The 17,145-nt window shown below is 45.5% G+C and overlaps 1 long non-coding RNA gene across 2 annotated transcripts in view; it reads right to left on the bottom strand.

The window, feature by feature from the left end:
• Window positions 1-13,106, bottom strand: part of LOC138526587 (uncharacterized) — a 314,521-nt gene extending 301,415 nt beyond the window's left edge. The window contains exons 1-3 of one of the 2 annotated variants that reach the window (XR_011283637.1): window positions 13,020-13,106; window positions 12,816-12,905; window positions 12,131-12,301 (exon numbers count right to left, since the gene is read on the bottom strand). This is a non-coding gene — a long non-coding RNA (uncharacterized lncRNA). Of the gene's footprint in view, window positions 1-12,130; window positions 12,302-12,815; window positions 12,906-13,019 lie in introns of those variants that run through there. The other variant, XR_011283638.1, reaches the window with a different exon arrangement.
• Between the last annotated feature and the right edge of the window lie 4,039 nt (window positions 13,107-17,145).

Genomic DNA, 17,145 nt, shown 5'->3' with positions numbered 1-17,145 from the left:
CTGGATCCTTCCCCTTTTTGTGGAAGACTAATAGCTTTGCTTCATTCATGGACGCGGCGATGTTGTTTGTTTCCTTGAAAGTGTTGAATAGAGTGGTTAAATAGGGAGTTAAGGTTTCCGCATATGTTTTATAGAACACGGCGGTGAAGCCGTCTGGGCCCGGTGCTTTATTCTTCGGGAGGTCCCGTATTGCCCTCCCCACCTCCTCTGTAGTAATCGGTTCGTCGAGGGCCTCTCTTTCTGTTTGTGATACTGTTGGGAGAGTTATCTCTGATAGGAATGCCTCCTGGGCCACTGTGCTCGGGCGTTGGGAGGTGTACATGTTCTTGTAGTAATCTCTGAATATTTCTTTGATGTCTTTCGTCTGTGTTTTCTTAGCTACTTGTCCGTCTATCAGAGATTTCACCGTCTGCTCTTCCCGTCTTCCTTTTAATTGTTGTGCTAGTAGTTTATCTGCTTTATTTGATTTCATCGCGTACCAGTGTTTTGTATGCAGTAGTTGCGTCTCGGCTCTTTTGGTCCTTATCAGGTCTATCTGGCTCTGGATGTGTCTGTATGCTCTCTTTATCTTCCTGGAGGTATTCTTGGTCATTTCTTCTCTTATTTCTTCCAGTTTTTTCCCTAGTCCATCTTCCCATTTGTATGAGAGTTTATCTTTTTGTGCTTTCAACGATATTATTCGGCCTCTTATCACTGCCTTGAAGGCTTCCCATGTGGTGCTTGGGGGGACGTCCAGAGTAACGTTGTGTTCAAAGTATTCCTCTATGTTTACTCTGATTGATTCTCTAGCCACTGCGTCTTGTAATATTTCTCTAGATAGCGTCCAACGCCATAGTCCCGATGGTTTTCGCAGTTTGGGAAGGGTGATCCATAGTGGTGCATGATCTGAGAGAGATATTATGCCTTTTTCGATGTCCTGTATTTCTCCGACTAGTGTTCCGTTAGCCCATATGTAGTCGATCCTGGAGCTTGAATCATGTACGTGTGAGTGATACGTATATCCTTTGGTCGAGCCTCTGAGTCTTCTCCATACATCCTCTAGTGCCAGGTTCTGCATTGCTTGTTTAAGCGTTGGTGATGGGGTGCCCTGTTGGGAGTTTTTGGGATTCGATCGGTCTTCTGTTAGGTTCCAAGCCAGGTTGAAGTCGCCGGACAGGATCACTTCTCCTTCCGCAAAGCTTTCCAATTTGTTGACCGTGTCTTTGATAAATCCTTCCTGACCCGTATTTGGAGCGTATAGGGTTGCGATGGTTAATTTGCGATTGTCTATCTGTGTCTTAACAAAGACGAAGTGGCCGTTTTTATCCGTTACTGTTGCTATGATTCTGACCTGAAGATGGTTCGCGAATGCAATGAGTACTCCTTTCTTTTTCTCCTCGTCGTTGGATTGTATGATTTGTTTGTAACCCCTAATTTGGAGTTGATTCTTTCTCTTCTTCTGAATGTGCATTTCTTGGAGTGAAATTATGTCGAACTTCTCTCTGTGTAAGAAGTGTTCAGTTTTTTTCCGCTTCACTGGCGTGTTCAGCCCCCTGATGTTGTATATTAAAATTTTCAGCCCCATTCTTTTGTGTGTGTCTGTAGCTTCTTCGTGGGACTATCCTGTGGGTTACTGTGGAATGCATCAGAACCGATGGTTAAGTCTTTTCCCCTCCCAACTTTCCCCTGAACTCCCTCCCCTCCGCCCCTGTCCACCCCCCCCCAACTTTGTCCCTGAGGAGGGCCCTGGGCCCTATGGTTGCTCCGGCGTAGCGCCTTTGCTCCAGGCCCTCTAACTTCTCAGGGTAACTGTTCGCAGGGGCTCCTAAACCCTGCTTGTGGTACAGATTCCTCCACGGTCCCGGGGCTCTGCCCCGCATTCCGATAGGCACCTGCCCTGGCTAGATTGCCTGTGTCTACGTTGCCTCTCTCTCCGATTTTACGATAAAGTTCTTTTTCTGGGTTAGCATGTTTCACTTTGGGTTGCGTGATTGGAGTCTTGTTTTTCTTTTCTCCATTTGCCATCCCTTCGGCTGTCTTCGTTGTTTTTGGGGTTCCCTCATTTTTGTGGGCTCTGACTCTTGTTCGTGGCATCCCATGATCTTGAGGCCCTCTTCGCATGTCGTGATTCGATGTTGTCTCTCTTCCCACGTGAATAAGAGGCCGAAGGGGAATGCCCATTTATAGCGGATTTGTTTTTTGGTTAGGATTTTGGTAAGCTGGTTCATTTCTCTTCTCTTTCTGAGCATGGATTGTGCTAAGTCCTGGAACAGCAGGATTTCTTTGCCGTTAATTCTTATTTGTTCTACCATCCTAGCCTTCCTCAAGATTTGTTCCTTTTGTGTGTAGAGTGTCATGGCCACTAGGACGTCTCTTGGGCGAGATCCGGGGTCCCCTGCTCTCCAAGGGCCTAACTCTGTGTATTCTATCGATGTGAATATCTTCCCCTGGCTCGTCCTTCAGAATATCTTGGAAAACTTGTTGTACGGCAATGCGAAGGTCTTTATCCTCTACTGTCTCTGGCATATTTTTGATGCGTATATTTGATCTCCTAGATCTATTTTCCAAATCTTCACATTGTGATTCCAGTTCCAACGCCAGGCGTGCAAGGCAGTCTTGTGCTTCTGCTTGTTGGAGCGACTCCTCGTTAAAGTTCTGGACTGTCCTTTCCAGGTTGTCCGTCCTCTCCTCCAGGGATTCGATGTCTTTCTTTAGTTCCTGGACTGCCTGTTTCAGTTCTCCCTTCATGTTCTCAAATTGCGACTGTGTTGAGGCCATGAACTGGTCTTGAAATTCCTTAAACCAGGATTTCATGTCGTCTCTTGAGGCCATATCTATGTCTTCGTTTCGCTCTATAGGGTCTCCCCCTTTATTTTTTTGTTTATGCGTTTGCTTTGGCGTTGCGCTTCCAATTCCCAAGATATGGGTCAGATCCTGGACCTGTTTTGCTCTGCTTTTGTTAGTCGCCTTAGCCTGAGACCCCACCCTTATCCTGGCTTTGGACATGTGTATTTGTCCTTGCCGGCGCGCTTCTTAGAGTTGTGTCGACTCGTCTTCTCCCCGATTCCTGATTGGGCCTCTCCGTTTCTTGCGGGTTGTAGTGATATATGTCCCTTTTCTTGTTTCTTGTGTCTTATAAGGATTCTGCCCCCAGGTTCGGGTCTCGCTGTTTTGGTGTTACGTTTGCCTGGGGATCTGCCCCTCGAGGGACTGCTCGGCACCCCCCTTGGTTCGATTTGGCGGTAGTGTGGAGAGGCCTCCTCCCTATTTCTATATATGTGGGGGGATACCGTGTCTCTGTTTCTTCTGGGGAGGGAGAGCACCGGTCTCCTATTTTCGGTCCCTTTTAGTTTCGGGCGGAGGGGGCACCCCTCGCCTCTTACCCCGGAGTGCCGGGGCAGCTTCGCTGTCCATGTCTGGGGGGCGGCTCCCTCCCCGCTTGTCCTGGTGCTCCACCCAGTCTTGTACCTGGTTTAGTGGCTCCGGAAGGACCGCTGGGCTCCTCTGGGCTCGTTCAGCTGTTCCCCGCTGCTCGCTTCTGGGATTTCTCTCGCGCCGGTCGGGCATGTGGCTCCTCTCGCCCTGTCGTCCTCTTCTTCCGTGCAGTCTCACAGTCCTTCTCTCGCCTGGGGCTGCGCGGTCTCCAGATACTGCCTGCTTAGCTCTTCCGGCGTCTCGTCGGGGCGGGGTCTTCTACCTTGGCTCTCGTCTCTCCGCCGGATCTCTCCATGGGGGAGGTCCGGGTGCTGTTCCGAGGGGGCCTAGGACCCCTGCTGGTTCGGGATCTCTGCTCTGTCGGGGCCTCGGCTCCGGCGGGTAGGCTATCCCGGGTCGAGTTCTGGGTTCAACTCTGTCGCTTCCGAGGTGAACGCTTCAGAGGTGTTTCTCTCTCTCCTTCTTCTTCTCCCGTGGGAGGTAGGCGAGTCTTGGAGGGCTCGGCGACTGCTTTATTCTGTTTCTTTATTGTCGCAGCCCGAGCTGGGGGACGGAGCTGTGCTCACGCACGTCTGCCCGGCTCGGCCGCCATCTTGGATCTTCTAGATATTTTTTTAATACGTTGAATTGACTTTTGTAATGTATGCATTTTTATTCTGTTAACGGTTTATGGATAATTTGTTTCCGAATACACTTTTATGATAATGATGATGGAGAAAATGAGAACCGGCCTAGAAGAGATCGGAGAAGACCGGTGAAGTATAATGATTATGTAATGGAATGACCACTTGTGCGTTCACCAAAGGGAGGTATGTAGAGCACACTTGCAAGACTCAGCAGTGCCGAGTTGCCGCAAGACGCACTTCCTGCAAAGTGTGCAACGGGACTGAGGGACAGAAGTGAGCAGCAGAGCGACGGAGAACAAGCAGCTCACACCGCTCATCTGGAAAGTGGAGAGTAGGACCTCTCTAGCTCAGAGCCATCATGTAAACCCACCAAAAGACTAAGGAACTATCCGTACAGTGAAGAAACTGTCACATGTATATAGTTATCTTCATTGTAACCAATAAAGCAAGTAATCAATCCTTAAGAAGTCTTGAGTATTATACAAGCGGGAACCAAAATGGCATTTCACTCAGGGCTACATAGATCCTTGCACAGCCCTCTGCTTTGCTGTGAGACTGGCCATCCTGGTACATTTGTCTATCTCGCCTAGCTCTGGTGTCTAGGTATTGTTGAACTGATAGGCACCTGTTCTACAGCGGTTTTGGGTGTGGGGTATTTGGGAAAGTATAATTTGAGGTCATACAGGCATCATTTGGCGGGCTTTTTACGCATTCGGATTACCTAGGCATGCATTGAGATGATGTGCTTCGACTGTCCCCAGGTCCATTGGGGGCATTTGGTGGTCTATGGGGCCAAGACTTATTTTCATGGAGATTTCTGACCAGAGTGGCCAGTTCTTAAAGTTAGGCGTATCCAATGTATATTGTAACCCTAACACGAATTAGTAAAGTACATATGTATTCATATTCTTTGGTTGCTTTAGGACACACCAATTTCCATGCACTGCCTCCCATTGACGTTGCGAGTTCAGGATTTAGTTCTTTTGGCTAGTAAACAAAGAGCGGTCGTGTAATCATCTTTTCAGGATCATAACGCTCAAAGCGCAATGTTCCTGCATCATTAAATGCCCACACAATAAGACGGGAATGTCCCTGCGCAGGCTAGGAACGCGCGTGCAGCGATTACTTCCTGGACTCACCAAGTGAGGTCAGAGCACCGAGAATGAGAGCCAGCTGGAAATCCTCAGTCCTGCTCGACATCTTCACACAGAATCCTCGGCTTATTCTTCGCATTAAAGCTGCTGTATATCAATGCAGGTAGAGGGCAGTTGCATAGTTGGTGACTCTATCTTATTATTTATGGGAGTCGTACACCAACCTTAATATATTAACTCCACAACCAGTACCTTTATACCTTTCTCTTTTAAATGTGACGTGATTTAGTTAATATGTGCAACCGCCACGGGCACCCACCTAGTAAAAAGCCTTATCAGGTTGTTCAGTCCCTTGCACACATTGTCCCGTGGGTTTAACAGCAAAAAGGACGAGTGTGGAGTAGCCATTTAATAATAAGCAAACAACTTCATCCGAAAGTTACAAGGCTATCAATTCACGTTGCTGCAATCCTGGTGATGTGTTGCGCAAACTGCTGGCAGCCACAGGCACATTGGGTGTGTGAGCACCGAAATTAAAGCCAACGCGTACGTAAGCTTAAGTATGGACTTTGGATCAAATAAACTACACCACAAGAACATTTTGCAATGCAATTGTGATAGTGCTTAAATGCAGATCTCACAACAATCCTGTTGGTGTACTCACTCAGCTAATAGTACTTTTTGTATGCCTTGACATACAGGCGCATCATTTCCCCAAAATTCCAGGGGTAGCAGAAGTGTCACCACACGACCAGTGATCTCTGATCACATCACAGGAAGTAATGTAATTTGACCCCACCCCAAAGTGATATCACGGGAAGCGATGGAACACAACCTTTCACCCCTTGACAAAACAGGAAGTGACATCACATAGCATTGTTACTAAGTAGACTATGAAAAATATGGGTATGATTTCCCTGTAATGTGATATACATTTCATACAATTATGGATCACCATATGTATCGTTAATATCAATGTGTATAGGCCCATGTTACTCAGAATGCAAGCAGACGTCCAAGGCCAAATGATGATGAGTTATTATATAGCACTTATGGTTAAGTGCTTTATGTAGAACAAATATACATACAATATCACCCAACCTGTGATGGTACTGTTTATCGACCTCAGAAGGATGAAAGGCTGAGCTGGCCTTGCCAGGATTCGAACCTGCAGCCTACAGATCACACACACATTGCAGCAGCGAGAGCCCAACCCACTGAGCTATCCTACCAACTGGAGCTATCTTACCTGCTAGAGCTATCTTACCGGCTATAGTAAAATGAGCAATTACATGTCTCAGTGTTCTCAAAGTCAGAAAGCAAATGACACTCTGCAATGGATACCATTAAACTGGTGACTGAGATTTAACAGTAGGCTAGTTCATCTGCAGGTCTGGTACAAAGTTGGCCACATGTCAAGCCTACGTGGATCTACATTTCAGGCTTCAGAGGTTGGCAAAATAGCTACCAATGGGAGGGTTTATAACTGTGTATTAAAGAATTTAGAGTAGTGCAGGGAAATCAGCACACTCACATGACATCCTGTACTCAGGGCACTCATTACCTCATTCATACAAACAAATATGCTGAACAGCATGCCAGGGAGATGGGAAAGATACACACTCTATAATAAAGCATTAATTGCGAAACAATGAAATAAAGGGGCACTTTATGTGCTATGGTCAAATATCTCTACACTGTACAAAAGCTTTTAGGCACAAGGATTTTGTCAAGTGACCAAGGATACCGAGATGGAATGTCTTGTGATGATCATAACAGAGACAACCACAGAAAAAAAACGTGCTATAACTGCAACTTGCGTAAAGCAAAATACATAGTCCGAAATGGATGCGTTGGAAATTTTGTCTGCATTGTGTATGTTAGGTTTTTAAGAACAGACTACATCAGTGACTCACCCCCTGAAGTGTGCCTGAAATAAACCTTTAATGAGTCTAGCAGTCATTGTATAGAAATCCAGAAAGTCAAATGATTTGTTATTCCTATTCTTTCGTATTTAGTGTCGCTGCTAACCGCTGCTGGTTACACTTGTGGTGGAACCCCCCTGTTTTTTTAAAGAGGCCTGAACAAGAAAATCAGTTACTCCAGAAACCAAGAGCCACATGGTACTGGCCACAGCCCAGGCGATTTCATTTAAGGGGTATCAAGGGAAACCTCAAGTTTCACAGCTGTGACCCCTGGTGACCCCAAATGACGTCCATGCTGACATGTAACAAATAAATAGGCCGACGCGAGGAGACTGAATGATAACAAGCTCAAGGGATTTACCCGGGACTTATGGAAAAAGATGGAATATGATGTGTACCCTGTCAATGCCCTATTTTTTTTGAGAAAGGCTCTTGAGTAGCCGAAACACGTGTAAGAAGTAATAAAGGGCTTTCTTTTGAGGTTTGTACCAGACAAGTAATAATAATAATAATAATAATAATAATAATAATAATAATAATAATAATAATAATTTGGCATTTATATAGCGCTACGAACCCTTAGGTATCTGAGCGCTGCTTATTATTACCCACGGTGTGTGGTGCTCATTTATCGACCTCGGAAGGATGAAACGCTGAGTTTGGCGCTGCCGGGATTCGAACCTGCGTTCGCAGGCTCTGCACTGATGTCAAAGCGAGCGCTCTACTCGCTGTGCCACTTGACCGGCTTGTGGCGCAATTCTTGAGTGGCTGCTCATCTCATTCTTCTAACAAATAAATATCCCTCTCTGACTGAAATACATTCAAAAGACATGGAAAATGAAACAGGCTGGTCTATGACATTTTTCATGCCATTGATACAGAAGGGGATCAGTGGCAGATTTAAGGCAAAGGGCTCCATAGGCAAAATTGACCTAAAGTTCCAGGTGGGTATGTCATTGGGCGGAGCTTAGGTTGGGAGGGCGTCTTTGGCCAATTAGTAAATGTCTGAAACATCTCCGATTACCAGTGAGTGGAAAATGCGCAGGACGTCGTCACCCACATTGAGTAGAATGTGTGACCTCATTTTCCTGGGCATTGTGATGTCTTTGTAGTCCATCGCCATTTCGAACTTCAAGATCCACAATAGCCAGCGCGGGCCCACTGACGATGGGTTGTGTATAGGTCAAAAGGTCCCAACGCCATTGTTGATCCACCATGCAGTCGAGGGGCTGGTGTTGCGGGTGATAGTGACGCTGCAATTCTCGATGGCGTGGCGGGTCTGGGTGTGGATAGGACAGTCGCCATGTTGTTTAAATGTTGGGGTTATCACAGTTGACGTGCGTGTGTGGTGAATACTCCTCACCCTCGTGATCTTTTCGTCTTTGGGGTGTCGGGGTACCCAGTGGCTCTCCTCCTTTCTTGTCTTCGGTGCAGTGTTGCCTCCTGCGTTGCCTGGGCTGATGATGGCTCTGTGAGCAGGCCCCAGGTTCAAAACTGTCCAGAATGTGCACTATTAGGCAGTCTTGGATGTCTAGGCATTGTATGAAGAGATGCGGTAGAGGATGGCAGGAAAGCAAGAACATTATTTTTTCTTCAGGTGGGGCACGGGCCCCCCCACCGTGTTTCCAAAAATTCACCCATGTTGAGGGCTTGTAGGCTGATGTGCGGCTTACGCACGTGGTGCCTGTTTAGTCCGTCCCTCGTCGGCAGTGTTGGGTTCTCTCCTGTCGGTGCGCGGGTGGAGGAGAGAACGCATGCAGGCCCGCGTGGAAGGCCCGGCTGTGGGGAGAGCAAACACACACACAGGCACATGTAGTGAATGCCGTGCCCTCAACTGCCTCGCTCGTGGCGGGGCGGGCTCTTTATTTGCAAGCGCCTTACATCACCACGCTCGAGGGACGTAAGGCATACATAACAACCGGCACCGTTACTTACCCGGAACGTGATGAACAAAAGGAGCCACCCTCACGTACCTGCAGCAGGCACAGAGCGCTCTGCACTGGGGAAGCTCCACACCTGGAATTCTTGCCTGCCACCTGCAAGGTCAAAACAGCGAGATACTCTACAGACTTGCGGTGAGTCCATGCCACATGAGCGGACCAGGGGGGATTGCTACATCCCCTGCGGTGGCATATAACTTGAAGGGGATAATTCCCCCAACAGCTCTGACACTGTCTGACCCCCCCTCTCTTCTGACTGGCTGGGTGAGGTTTGGGCATTCCCAACTCTGGGCCCAGGACCTGCCCTGGGGGCAATCCCACACGGCTGGCAGTTCAACATCCTGGTGTTTGGCTTCCTCTTGCAGGCAGCCCCTAGTAAAGGGGAATAAACGCCATAAGTGTATGGGAATCTGGAGCCAAGACCTGCGACCTGCGCACCGAAGATGCGACAGGAGTCCACCCCTCTCCACATTCTCTCGCTGTATCACACTCATCCATGCCTTTTACTTAGCTACATAAAGAAGGGATCACAAGCAAGCGCTGTGGAGAATTCTGGGGCTAATGAACTCTGAGATCTTGTGCACCCTCTCCTACCCACACCACCAGCTTGCGCACCCCTGGGGCCCACGGGCTCGCTCTTCAGTTACTCCACATCGCCTAACACAAGACAACTGGCCGACAACCCCTCCAAATCTCCAGGGTGTAGGAGAGGAGGATCCATTGTGTGAAAGTGGGTCGAAGATTGGGTAACACAGGAGTGGAAAGTGTCCCCAGAGGGCACCTCGGAGGTGGCTGTCTATTGCTACCACAAAAAGGGGAAACCCCAAGAAGCAGGCGAAGATGGACCAGTTTCCCAGGTCTGATCAAAACCCTCCCACACCAGCGGAAATACCAGGCCCATCCCACCTTGATGTCTCCACCCTGAACCAGACGTTATTAGCATTGCAGAACAGCACTGACAGTCTTGGGGCCAAAATAGACGCCATGACCTGCAAGGTTGATGTTTCTGCGATCCAGATTGACAAGTTCTGTGGCAGGATGATGGAAGCAGAGCAGAAGATCCGTAAAAGGGAAGATAAGGTCGCAGTACTCAACCGCAAAGTAGCCTCCCTGCAACAAACAATCAAGAAGGTGGTGCCAAAGAATGATGATCGCAAGGGGAGATCCAGAAGGAATAACATTCAGATAAAAGGAGTGGCAAAATCTATGCCTATAGACAACATGCAGCTATTTGTTGAAAGACTACTTATGGAGGTCCTCGATAATCCACTGGTCACAGGTATGTTTATGATAGAGCACACACATCGCTCCCTGGCATCCAAGTGCCCCCCCACCTGGTGCTCCAGACAGGGCCATCATTGCACAGATTTTTAACTATAGAGACAGAGACATACTACTCCGAGCAGCTAGAGAAAAGAAGACCTTGCAGTGGGGATAAGCGACCATGCGCCTTTTTCTGGACTTCAGTCAGCAAGTCCAGGACCACAGAAAGACCTTCCAGGCAGTGACCAATATTCTAAGAAGGAAAGAGATACAGTACTTCATGATATTCCCTGCCAATCTCAGAGTGTTGTACGATGGAAGGGTTACCGTTTCCAGGTCCCCAGAAGCCGCTGAACGTTTTGCTATGGACATCCCGGACCCAAGTGTTTCCCCCTGCGGGTCCCCATGACATCTGCACAGTGAATACTAAGCCTTGCACAATGTGATGGAATACAATGGTGCTGTTATCCGACGCAGTCTCATACTGAATGTTCCTTAGCGTGTTCATCACCAGTCATTGATTACCATGCAACAAATATGGTCTTAGGCCATCCGCCACATGCAGTTGAGTCAGCACAAGGAAACGCCCCCTGCGCTTAGTAGCATAGTAGGCTCTGTTTGGGAGAGTTGACCAAAATGTTTAGGGAGGGGGGCAGGTTCGAGTGTCCGGTAGGTTTGTGTTTCTGGCGTAGGAGGGGTCGGTAAGGGGTGGGGTGTTCATGACATGTTGAGTTATGAGGTTTGGGATGGAGGGGGGGTTGAGATGTTTAGGAGAGCAGGGTGTAAATTCACTCAATTGACCCAAAATGCATTCAGAGCACTCAGAATACCATATAGGCTATGCCTGATATGCTTGGAGTTCACACAAGAGCACCACAGATGCCAAGCTTGGCTTTTCCATCCATATGTAATCACAAAGGGTTATGACACACGTCCAAGAAAGAGCGGACACCTGGGGCAGTGAAATCACACTGTTGACCTGGAATATGCGAGGATTCACAAATGGGAAGAAAGCATGCTTGATCTCAAACTATTCCAGGAACCACAACGTCAATGTACTATTTTTACAGGAAACTCACTCGGAGTCGGGGAGGTAAACTCCCCAACCTTACAGGATGGGAATTCACAGATATTGCTCTTCATTATCTACACATTCAAGAGGGGTAGCTAATTGTATTCACTGCTCCCTGGAGTTCAAACTTCACGATCACATTGGGGACAGGGAAGGGCGGTATCTCCTGATGGCAGGGGAAACTGCAGGTTGGCGGGACCTCTTCATCAATGTGTACGCCTCTAACTTCGATAGCCCAGACTTCTTCCAGAGGTGCGCTGACCACCTGTTCACTTTTCCGAACTACGAGGTGGTGTGGGCAGGGGATTTCAATATGGCTCTCTCACTTGATCTGGATAGATCCACCTCCACCCAGACCACCCGTTCAAGGGCTGCCCAGAAAAGGCGTCCATAGTGGAATTTCACGACCTTATTGATACTTGACATCTCCTTCACCCTACAAGTAGAGAATACACTTTTTGCTTATGAGTCCATGGTAGCTCCTCCAGAATTGACTATGTAGTGCTATCACCTGAGCTGGCCGTGTTATCCAAAGTGGCCAGATCCTACCTATGACCTTATACGATCATTCCCCAGTATTAGTACACGTTCTGGGCCCCATCCGCCCTCCCAGGCTCCTCAGGTGGCGATTTAGGTGCGACTCCCTCGAGGACACCGTCTTCCACGAAGAGATTTATCAGGATATCTTTACGTTCTTCCAGATAAATATGGGTTCAGTCCCTGACGCCAAGGTGGTGTGGGAAACTTTCAAAGTGTAAAAAATGACCAAGGCAAACTTGCCTGCGGTGTGGGCCGCACATCCTTGGATCCCAATTGGGTTTCAAAACGTTGTATAATATACTGATAGTCCACATTAATGAATCATTGGTTCTTAAACTTGGTGGTTTATTTAAAGTAACGGTGAGCAATTGCTTTTCTGATGGGCAACATAACCCAAAATGGCCAATGCATTTCGGACTCTACAGTCCTTCATTTATAGCCAAACATTAGGTATCGGTATCAATAATGCAAATAAAAGCAAATAATATATAAGACAACATAATCAAAGCATGCCATGTTGCAACACATAGAATGGAAAATCAACAGGGTCCCACATACATAGAAACATAAACACAAGAAAAATAATAAATGTATACACGAAACAAGGAAGAGAAAAAGGAAAAAGAAAAAGAGAAAGTCAACAAGGTAATAGACCACTTTACAATTAAGTATTGCATTATTCAGCTCCATATTATGTACTTGTCATGCCAGTGCCAAAACATCCCGTTGAAATTGTTAATATACTGTTGCACCTTGTGTGTAGACTGCTATGTTGGCCAGTGATATCATTACTACGGTGCCTGATAGTGATGGTGTTACGATTATGCGGGTAGAGTGTGAGTAAGCAAATAATTTACTCAAAACGAATGCTTCATCCCATGGTAACCACCTTAAAAAAACATGTGTAATACTAATGTGTCAATGTCAAGAAGCTTGCTGACCTTAGCCACTTAAACGCTGGCGTGTCCAACCTTGAAAGTTTCTCTTTCAATATGCGGCTCGGCCGCTTAACATCAAATAAACAAGATGACCTGTCTTGAAAAGATAACAAGCATTATGGCGTGCTGCTAGCCTGCTTTCTTTTTCTGCCGTACCATAAATATCTCTGAGAGCGTGTGTAAAATAATCTATTTTTAAACGCCCACCTTGTGTGATGCTGCAGCGCGGGAAACCTGTCCCGCTGAGTCGCGATTCTATGTCAAAGTGCTTCACTAAGTAGAAGCTTGGTTGTGTTCAAAGTGAGGCTGTGGTTGCTACGGCAATGCCTCCTGAAAGATGGTGGCTTGTCCATATCCGCGCCGCCATCTTGCATGTGGCTCAAAACGTGTAAACCTATGTATAGATGCTGACTACACTCGAACTAATGCGACATTATGTAACTTTACAACGACTGGTGTTTGGAAAACTTGCAAAACGCATAGTCCAGTGCTACCCTTATTTTGCCATTAGTGAAGTAAAGAACAGGCCAAAGCCGAATAAATAAATAAATAAATGAAAAATAAATAAAAAAATAATAATAATAAAAATTGGAGAAAATAGAAAGATATGGAAATTACTACCTAGCAATGACTTGGTCATGTAGACACTTAACAATGATATGCTGTGTGACAAAACATGCATAAACAGTGTTCTGCTGGAATAAGAATAATGTTAGTTGTAGTGATCAAAAACGGAATATCGTCCGTAGAGTGTTCTCACAATACAATTATTGTGCGCTGCGTGCGCTGCTCTTATTTGACAAGTCATTTGTGTACTGGTTGAAGACAACCAATCAGCTCATAAAAAACAGTTCAGATCGAACTCTTCGTTCATTCCCCTGGGTGATAAACTGTCCAACCGATCTATCCAGTATGCCTCTCTTTGTTGGCGTCTTCTTCGTGGATCAATGCCTGATTGTTGGTTGCTCAGTACTTCCAATACTTGGAACCTCAACTGAGCTGCTGTGTGCTGCTTCTGATTGAAATGTCTGGCTACAGCTGAGTTTGGATTTTTGTTACGTATACACGACTTATGCTCACTCATCCTGGTCTTCAGCTTACGTCCTGTTTCTCCCAGGTAACATAGTCCGCAAGGACAGCGTATGCAGTATATGCAATTCTCAGAGTCGCATGTCCCGAAATTTCTAAGATGAATTTTTTCTCCTGTGTAAGGATGTGATACTGTGTTCCCTTTAATAATGCTATTGCAATTATTACAATTCAGGCATGGATAGGTACCTTGTTTTTTCTGTTTTTGTTTTTTACCTTCGGTATCTCTTGTGTTTACCAATAAATCTCGTAAATTGTTAGAGCACTGATATGCAAACACTGGTTTGGTTTGGAATAAAGACTTTGTGCGTTCATCGCTGGTGAGTATCGCCCAATCTTTAGTGATGCATTTCTTTATGCATGCACTCTGAGTCGAGAATTTAGACACATATACTATTGTCGGGGCTTCTCTTTTGGGTTTCTCTTACAGTATGCTAGCTCTGGTTCTGGCTGTCACTTTGGAAGATGCTTCATCCAACTCCTCTTGGTGGTATCCTCGACTAGATAATTTGTTTTCCAATTTATGTAACTCTTGGTGAAGTTGTTCTGGATCACTAATGATTCTTTTCAATCGTAGCATCTGTCCATAGGGTAAGTTCCGTAGCGTGTTCTGAGGATGAAAGCTCATACGATGTAGCAAGTTGTTCCTGTCAGTGGGCTTAGTGTATAGCGAAGTCGTGATCTGCAGGTGATTTACTTTCACTTCAATGTCAAGGTAATGGATATTAGGATTCCCTATTTCTGCGGTGAATTGTATTCGTGAGTCTATCTGATTCAGATATATCAAGAATTCCTTTAAGGTTTCAATAGATCCCTTCCATATCCCAAAAATATCATCTATGTACCTCACCCAGATTTTTAGTTGGTCATTCCATTTTTGTATGTCAAGAATATGTGCGGTTTCGAACTGATCCATAAATGCATTGGCATACGCTGGTGCCATTGTGGCTCCCATGGCCGTTCCTGATGTCTGTAGATAGTATTCTTTCTCATAGGTAAAGTAGGAGTTCATGGAGATAAAGGTCAACAATGTCAGAATAAATTCCTTGTTGGCTCCTATATTTTCTTCCTTTAGTAGAAGCTATTCCACTGCTACCTGTCCTAAATCGTGGGGTATGCTCGTGTAGAGACTGTTCACTTCAATGGTGAACAAAATATCTTGTTATTCTAGATGAATCTGTTCCAGAATGTTCAAAAAATGATTACTGTCTTTGACATACGTGGAGGTTTTTTGTATAATCGGTTGCAGAAAGTAATCAATGTAGGTACCCAAAGGTTGTAGTATCCCTCCTGTTGCTGCGACAATTGGTCTTCCGGGCGGGTTGTCAAGATGTTTGTGTATCTTAGGAAGTGAGTAAAAATGTGGGGTTTTAGGTCTTGAATTCTGTAGGAATTGTTTAGTTTTGTGTGAAATCATGCCCAAATCTTCCGCTCTTGTAAGCACTGACTCAAGGTCCATTTTGATTTTGTTTGTTGGATCATGATCTATTTTGGCATAAGTATTGTGATCACCTAGTTGGCGTAAACATTCTCTTTTATAGTCAGCTGTATTCTGAATGACTAACGCCCCTCCTTTGTCTGCCGGCCTGATGGTAATACTTTTGTCCATGTATAAACCTTTAATAATGGCCATTTCGCCTCTGCTGAGATTCTTATATTTAGGTGTACCGAAATGTATTTTTTTCAAATCTGCGAGAACCATTTTCTCAAAGATGTCAACTGCATGAACTGTAATTGGAGCCACGAAGGTGCTTTTAGGTTTGAATTCCACTAAGTCTGATGTATCTCTATCAGATTGATGTTCGTTTTCCATTTCCGCAAAAAATACCTTCAATTTCAGTTTACGTGTAAGTTTATGCAGTTCTATCTTGGTGTTAAATAGATTGGTTCCATAAGTTGGTACAAACTTAAGTCCCTTTTGTAACACACTATTCTCTTGGTTGCTTAGGATCCTGTCAGAGATGTTAACTACGAGGTTGTCCTTGCTTGGTATCGTGTTTGGACCCCGGGTCCTTTTCCTCTTGCCCAAAAGAGAAGCCCCGACAATAGTATATGTGTCTGAATTCTCGACTCAGAGTGCACGCATAAAGAAATGCATCACTAAACATTGGGCGATACTCACCAGCGATGAACGCACAAAGTCTTTATTCCAAACTAAACCAGTGTTTGCATATCAGCGCTCTAACAATTTATGAGATTTATTGGTAAACACAAGAGATACCGAAGGTAAAAAACAAAAACAGAAAAAACAAGGTACCTATCCATGCCTGAATTGTAATAATTGCAATAGCATTATTAAAGGGAACACAGTATCACATCCTTACACAGGAGAAAAAATTCAGCTTAGAAATTTCGGGACATGCGACTCTGAGAATTGCATATACTGCATACGCTGTCCTTGCAGACTATGTTTCGTGGGAGAAACAGGACAAAAGCTGAAGACCAGGATGAGTGAGCATAAGTCGTGTATACGTAACAAAAATCCAAACTCAGCTGTGGCCAGACATTTCAATCAGAAGCAGCACACAGCAGCTCAGTTGAGGTTCCAAGTATCGGAAGTACTGAGCAACCAACAATCAGGCATTGATCCACGAAGAAGACGCCAACAAAGAGAGGCATACTGGATAGATCGGTTGGACAGTTTATCACCCAGGGGAATGAACGAAGAGTTCGATCTGAACTGTTTTTTATGAGCTGATTGGTTGTCTTCAACCAGTACACAAATGACTTGTTAAATAAGCGCAGCGCACGCAGCGCACAATAATTGTATTGTGAGAACACTCTACGAACGATATTCCGTTTTTGATCACTACAACTAACATTATTCTTATTCCAGCAGAACACTGTTTATGCATGTTTTGTCACACAGCATATCATTGTTAAGTGTCTACATGACCAAGTCATTGCTAGGTAGTAATTTCCATATCTTTCTATTTTCTCCAATTTTTATTATTATTATTTTTTTATTTATTTTTCATTTATTTATTCGGCTTTGGCCTGTTCTTTACTTCACTAATGGCAAAATAAGGGTAGCACTGGACTATGCGTTTTGCAAGTTTTCCAAACACCAGTCATTGTAAAGTTACATAATGTCGCATTAGTTCGAGTGTAGTCAGCATCTATGCATAGGTTTACATGTTTTGAGCCACATGCAAGATGGCGGCGCGGATATGGACAAGCCACCATCTTTCAGGAGGCATTGCCGTAGCAACCACAGCCTCACTTTGAACACAACCAAGCTTCT

The sequence above is a fragment of the Ambystoma mexicanum genome, chromosome 7p (assembly GCF_040938575.1).
Source record: "Ambystoma mexicanum isolate Mex_15411 chromosome 7p, UKY_AmexF1_1, whole genome shotgun sequence".
Taxonomy (NCBI): domain Eukaryota; kingdom Metazoa; phylum Chordata; class Amphibia; order Caudata; family Ambystomatidae; genus Ambystoma; species Ambystoma mexicanum.
Note: the sequence above shows the minus strand (reverse complement) of the source record. Positions and strands in the feature narration are given on the sequence as shown.